Raw genomic sequence first — 6,788 nt, 5'->3', positions numbered from 1 at the left:
CTATATTTTATATTGGGTGGCATACATTTGTGGAGGTCGCTGCCTGGTTCCTATTACAGCTGATACAGGGATGAACGGCCCCCTGGTGGTCTAGTGTTGGTGTCCACAATTTTCAAGCTGCTAACAGTAGAAGACCCCTGGTGGTAAAGGAGAGAATGGATACAAGATTAATTCATTTACTTTACTTGATGTGCTGTTTAATCAAGGAGTGGAGGTGAGAGTTCTGAGAGCCCATTCTTTTCCGTGCATTTTTCACCTTCTGTTTCTCTGACAGGAATTCATTTGAGTACTTCTGGTGTCGTTTAAACCATCTTGAGAGTTATTATATGGACATATTAATGGTGCCTGCCTTTCTAATTATTTATCACACATATTTTTTAGCTTTTAACAGCACTTGTCACTTTATAGATTTATTATTATTTTATACACTTAATTATTTGCGCAGGATTATTAAGGACTTAATATGAATAGGATCGCCAGGTTGGGCTTGACATTTCGGACAAATGGGGGTATTTCGCCTGCCCCATTTGTGCAACTGCACAGGCGTATGGTACACTTGGTGCAATATAAACAGATGGGACAGTCTTTGTGCCATGGACACCGACACCAAAGGTCCTACTCCCAAAATCTGCTCCCACTGTTCGCCATCAGTGGGGCCAACATCTATCTCCCATCCATCCCTACAAGGAAAAAGGTCAGGGGCTTGTATGTTCAACAATAGGCGAGTATAAATTCTAGAAATTATTTCTTTCTTCTCAGGGTCAGTGTATATGGAGTCTAGGAATGCAGAGTCCTCTAGTTTCAAATTAGAGTGTCTACTCTGGCACCTCAAATAATAGTGTAGCTGAACATATTGGTAATGATGACCTTGAAGCATAGGGCACTCACTCAGTAATTGGGAGTACAGGTTTAGAACGGGCCCATCAAGAATTTGGAAGCGGAAATTAATCCCCGCCCTTTCCCAAAGCAGGTGGTTGGGGACCCCGTTTAAGTCTGTGTAAAAGCGGCTTTGCCTAATGGGGGCTTGATGTAGATAACCCGTCAATCCGAGTGTGTTAACACTTTCCAGACTTTCATCAGTAGCTGAGAAATGGGGCAAATAAATGGGATTTTAGGGAGTCTCATTTCCATATGGGACAGGTATAAGCTGTGTCCAGTCCAATAAAGGAGGTTCCTGGGAGGTATCTGTAGTCATCTCAAGATCCCACCCCGTGAAGTGGTGTAGTTGGGCTGCAAGGTAGTATATTTGTGGGTGCGGAACAGCCATTCCACCCTGATCTTTGGGGAGTTGCAGAGTGGCAAGTTTAATACGTGTCACTCCACCTCTCCAGAAATGGAGTCTGAACGGTGAGTCAGACTCACTGGGGCGTTATGTAAAAAGATTTACCCTTCCGGTTACTGACAGTGGTAGTTGACTCCAACTGGCCTGTTTATGTTGAAACTTACATAGCATTGGTTTCAAGTTCAATGTAATATGGTCTCCTGTCACTACTATACACAAGTATTTGAATGCGGTAACAGCTTTTATATGAGAAACAGTGTCTTGTAGAGGTGGCGGTAGAGGGTCCAGTGATAAAAGAGCCGATTTGTGCCAGTTAATGGCAAAGCCCGACAGCCACCCAAACTGGTAGATTAGGCGCATAACTCCCCTCAGGGAGTCCCCAGTATCTCCTAAGTACAGCAGGGTATCGTCTGCGTACAATGAGATTTGTTCCTCTCTCTAACCCTGCGATGTTGGGGGAGGCCTGCGCCATATCTGCCAGAGGTTCCAATGCAAGGGCAAACAGCGGGGGTGAAAATAAGCACCCCTGCCGTGTACTGTGAAACAGAGGAAATGGCTCCAATAGGGTGTCATTAATCCTTACCTTCGCTGTGGGAGCAGCATACAATAGCTACACCCATGATATGAATTTGTCGCCCAGACCAAATCGATGCAGCACCTCCCACTCATAGTTCCATTCCACACCGTCATAAGCTTTTGGCAGCATAGAGGGGAAAAGAAATAGCTCTGTTGCCGTGGTTATCTACTGGGATTTGAGTGTTGAGAAATAACCTGCAGACGTTCAGCGTAGTAAATCAGGTAGGAATAAAGCTGGACTGGTCAGAGTGGACCAGGTCTGCCACAAACCCGAAAGTTTAGTGGCTAACACCCGTGCTAGTAATTTGACATCTGCGTTAAGCAGTGAAATGGGTCTATAAGAGTCAGGTTGTAGTGGGTCCTTGCCAGGTTTTGGGATGATCACTGTGATAGCCTCATTCATAGAAACGGGTAAACCGATTGAAGGGCATAATTTAGGGTTGTTAACAGGGAAGGTACGTTTCTGTGGGCAGGCCGTCAGCTCCTGGTGATTATTTGCCATCTGTGCCACTGCTAGAGTGAGCTCCTCAAGAGTCATTGGGTTACTGAGGTCAGCAGGGCCCTGTTGTGATAACTGGGGAAGGGAGCACTGGTCCAAAAAGTGGCTCAGCTCCTCTTGTGTTGGATGCAATTTAGACATATATAGATCTCTGAAGAAGTTCGAAAACACTTTTGGGACGTGGGTCCGATCGGTAACAGTGTCCCCCTCAGTGTTCTGAATGGCCTCTATATGGGTCATGCCTTGCTGGGCTTTCGCGATCATGGCTACTAAATGTCCAGTGTTTTTCCCTTCATTAAAGTATCTTTGCTGCTGGGAAAAATGTTTGTTCTCCGCTGCAGTGGTGGAAACCTGCTGATACAGGGCCTGTGTTTCCTGCCACCTACATTCCGATTCCGAAGTGGGGGCAGCAATATACCACCATTAGAGAACCTTAGTGAACAAACAGCATCATGAAGGCCAAGGAAAGTTGTGGAGAAGTTTAAAGCAGGTTAGGTTATTAAAAAAAATATCTCAAGCTCTGAACATCTCACAGGAGCACTGTTCAATCCATCATCCAAAAATGGAAAGGAGAATGGCACAACTGCAACCTACCAAGACATGACTGTCCACCTAAACTGATAGGCCGGGCAAGGAGAGCATTAATTAGAAAATAAGGCAAGAGGCCCATGGTAACTCTGCAGGAGCTGCAGAGATCCACAGCTCAGGCAGGAGAATCTGTCCACAGGACAACTAATAGTTGTACACTCTACAAATCTGGCCTTTATGGAAGAGTGGCTGAAAGAAAGCCATAAGAAGTCCTGTTTGCAGTGTGCAAGAAACTGTGGGGGGGGGGGGGGGGGGGGGGGGCACAGCAAACATGTGGAAGAAAGTGCTCTGGTCAGGTAAGACCAAAATTGAACTTTTTGGCCTAAAAGCAAAAATGCTGTGTGTGGTGGAAAATGAACACTGCAAACATCAGCCTGAACACACCATGGTGAAACATGGTGGTGGCGTCATGTTGTGGGGATGCTTTTCTTTAGCAGGGACAGGGAAGCTGGTCAGAGTTGATGAGAAGATGGAAGGCGCCACATATAGGGCAATCTTATGCCGCGTACACACGACCAGACTTTGAGGGATTAAGTCTGACAGACTTTCGACGGAGTTCCGACAGAGTTCTGACGGACTTTTCGAATGAGCGGACTTGGCCACACACAATCACACCAAACTCCGACGGATTCGAACGTGATGACGTACGACTGGACTCGAATAAGGAAGTTCATAGCCAGTAGCCAATAGCTGCCCTAGCGTCGGTTTTAGTCCGTCGGAATAGCATACACACGAGCGAATTTCTCGGTAGGAAGTGGGTCCGGCAGAGTTCTGGTGGAAAAATTTGAAGCATGTTTCATTTCTAAAGTCTGTCAGACTTTTGCGAATCAAAAGTCCGTTGCAGCCCACACACGATCGAATAGTCTGCCGGAATCATTCCGTCAGACTTTGGATGTTGAAAAGTCCGGTCGTGTGTACGGGGCTTTAGAAGAAAAGCTGTTAGAGTCTGCTGGGGCAGAGGTTCACCTTCCAGCAGGACAACTACCCTAAGGCTGGATTCACACCTATGCAGTTTTAATGCTTTTTGCAGATTTGCACTACAGTCCATTTAACATGGTTTCTGCGTTCTGTAATGCAAATCTGCAAAATGCATAGGTGTGAAACCAGCCTAAACATACAGGCAGAGCTACAATGGAATCATTTATATCAAAGCATATTCATGTGGGAGAATGGTCCAGTCAAAGTCCAGACCTAAATCCAATTGAGAATCTGTGTCAAAACTTGAAAATTGCTGTTCACAGATGCTCACCATCCAATCTGACAGAGCTTGCGCTATTTTGCAAAGAAGAATGGGCAAAAATCCTGTTAGACTTACCGGTAACAGTATTTCTATGAACCTTCCTGGGCGGCACATCTGACAGATGAGGGCTCCTCCCTACAGGAAACACAATCACATGACAGTTGATTGTTATAAGTCCCCACCCTCCCCCATTGCTCCTCAGTATGTAATAAAGTAATCCTGAACTGGTTCACAAGGAGCATTGCTCTACATAGGCACTTACCACCTAGCGTTTAGCTTATCTTTCCCTCCACATAGGGCAGGAAGAAGGCCTGCCATTCTGGAAGGTTCATAGAAATACCGTTACCGGTAAGTCTAAAATAGGATTTCTCCTATCACCTTCCAGGACGGCACACCTGAGAGGATAATCAAGTAACCCCAGGCCTACTTTAGGGTGGGACCTCTGCCTGCAAGGCCATTCTGCCAAATGTCAGTCTTTGACCTGAATTTTTTACCTCCACTTAGTGTGTGATGAAGGTATCCTAGATGGATCATGTAACTGATCTGCAAGTCTGCTCCACCTATGTCCCTGCCTGCTCTTCAGATGCAGGATCTAGGTGGCATGGGCTCTTAAAGATAAATTCTGAGAGCCTGTAAATTTTGTAAGTTAGAAAAATTGACTATCAACCTTCTAGCAATCGTGGTCTATAAATGTCTGTAACTGCTCCATAGGACCACTAAAAGGACGAAACAGACTTGTTCTGTGAAACACAGAACTACTTAGTGAACAAACAACATCTGGTTTTAAACCATTAGTCTGTTCAGGAGAACGCTTTAGAAAAAAAACAAGGGCTCCCTGACAGATAATCCTTGCGGGTCCCCTTTTTATTTATTTGCCATAGCCATTGTGAAAAGGCAAGAACCCTCTTAAGGATAATAGATTAAGGGAAGCTTATTCCCTGGACTCCGAGGACTGGACAGGTATGTAACCAAGCATACCCAACTTCTGGTTCTCCTCCCATCTGAATTCTGATATGTCAGATGTGAGAGCGTTTTATATCCCCAGACTCTTTATACCTCTGCAGGTAGATGTAAAGCAGAAAGGAGCCTGGTGAGAACTGATAGTAACTATTTCATAATCCACTCTAAGCACCAATTGGTGCCTTTTGGTACCAATGAGTGTTAAATGAAGCAGATCCCTACTATAAAGGAATGAAGTCTATAGTAAAAGACGAATATTGACATTCAGTTCATCCAAGGGGGCAACGTGAAGGAAATCTGCCGAGCTGTAAACATATCGGGTCGTGTAAACAGGTCAGATAAGTTCTGAGGCTGCATCTTCAAACCATAGAACTCCATAGTTCTTACAAAAAAAAAATCATGACAGGTGATTGTGTCCTTCTTCCAGTGTCCTACTGGGTTCAAGCCTAGGAAATGCCCGAATGTAATGGACTGAAAATCTTTTTTTTTTTTTTGCAGTCAAAACATATGTTCCTTCAATGTGTATGGAAAATAAGGTCTGGAATAAAAGTGACAATTATAAAATATCACAGGTGTACAGGCCATAAATCTTATATTTCTGAAGGGTAGCCAACCCAAGCTTTATATGGAATACAAAAGCAGGAAGACACACCCAGCCTTCACTGTTGCATTTTCTGATGTACAGTCACCTGTAGAACAGAGAAGATACAAACATAAAATGTTGTTCATTAAGATACCATCATATAACCTAAGCAAAGAGAGAGGACACAGACTTTAAATGTGTGCTTCTGATACTCAACAAGGTAAGGTCATATAGCCAACAGAAAGGACACCAACAAATGCAAATGTGGTGTTTTTCTGAGCAACCAATATGAAAAAGAGAAGACCGACACCTTTCACTGTTGAGTTTTTCTGATGTACCGCATCTAAGGTAATATGATGATCCCTGGCAAGGAGAGAGCGGCTGGCAGCTGTGTTTCATGCACATACAGCGATGGCGCACACTCCCCGCAGCCAGACGCTGGTGCAAACTTGGGGGCGACCTGTGAGAAAGGACAAGCCTTACAGGCTTTGGTCCCATTCGGTTAGGGAAAAAAACAAAAACAAACATGCTGCTGTGTTTGGAAGAAACACAATCGAGGGTCAAGGGGGAGGGTGGGGACTTCTAACAAAGCTGTCATGTGATTGTGTTTCCTGTAGGGAGCAGCCCTCATCTCCCAGATGTGCCGTCCTGGAAGGTGATAGGAGAAATGTAATTCTCTAGATGTGCAAAGCTTTTAGCCATTTGTAAAAAAAAAAAAAAAAAATGCTCATTTTCCTTCAACTTCACAATTTTGTGCCACTTTGAAGTGATGTGAAGCAGAGACCTTGAATGAAGTGGGTATTAGCACTCTGTTAGTGTTGCTCCAAACCATTTAAATTTGACCCAGAACACAAAGGCAGATCAGTTCTGATTTTCCACCAGCTTCAAGGACTGCGTGCCCTAAGTCAGAGAGTCAAATGTTATCGAAACCACAGAAATCCAGGCAACTTGCATTATCAAAAAAACTCAGGTAATGTGTAGGAAACACAACAGCACGTCAGTTCGTTTTTGTGGACATTGCTTTTGTTTGAAGTCCTTGTGTGAGATTTGCAAGGAGTGC

This window comes from Lithobates pipiens, unplaced genomic scaffold (assembly GCF_037356315.1).
Source record: "Lithobates pipiens isolate NorthernLeopardFrog02 unplaced genomic scaffold, aLitPip1_a1.2 Scaffold_8, whole genome shotgun sequence".
NCBI classification, from domain to species: domain Eukaryota; kingdom Metazoa; phylum Chordata; class Amphibia; order Anura; family Ranidae; genus Lithobates; species Lithobates pipiens.
The sequence above is the reverse complement of the archived record's forward strand: the minus strand, read 5'-3'. Positions refer to the sequence as shown.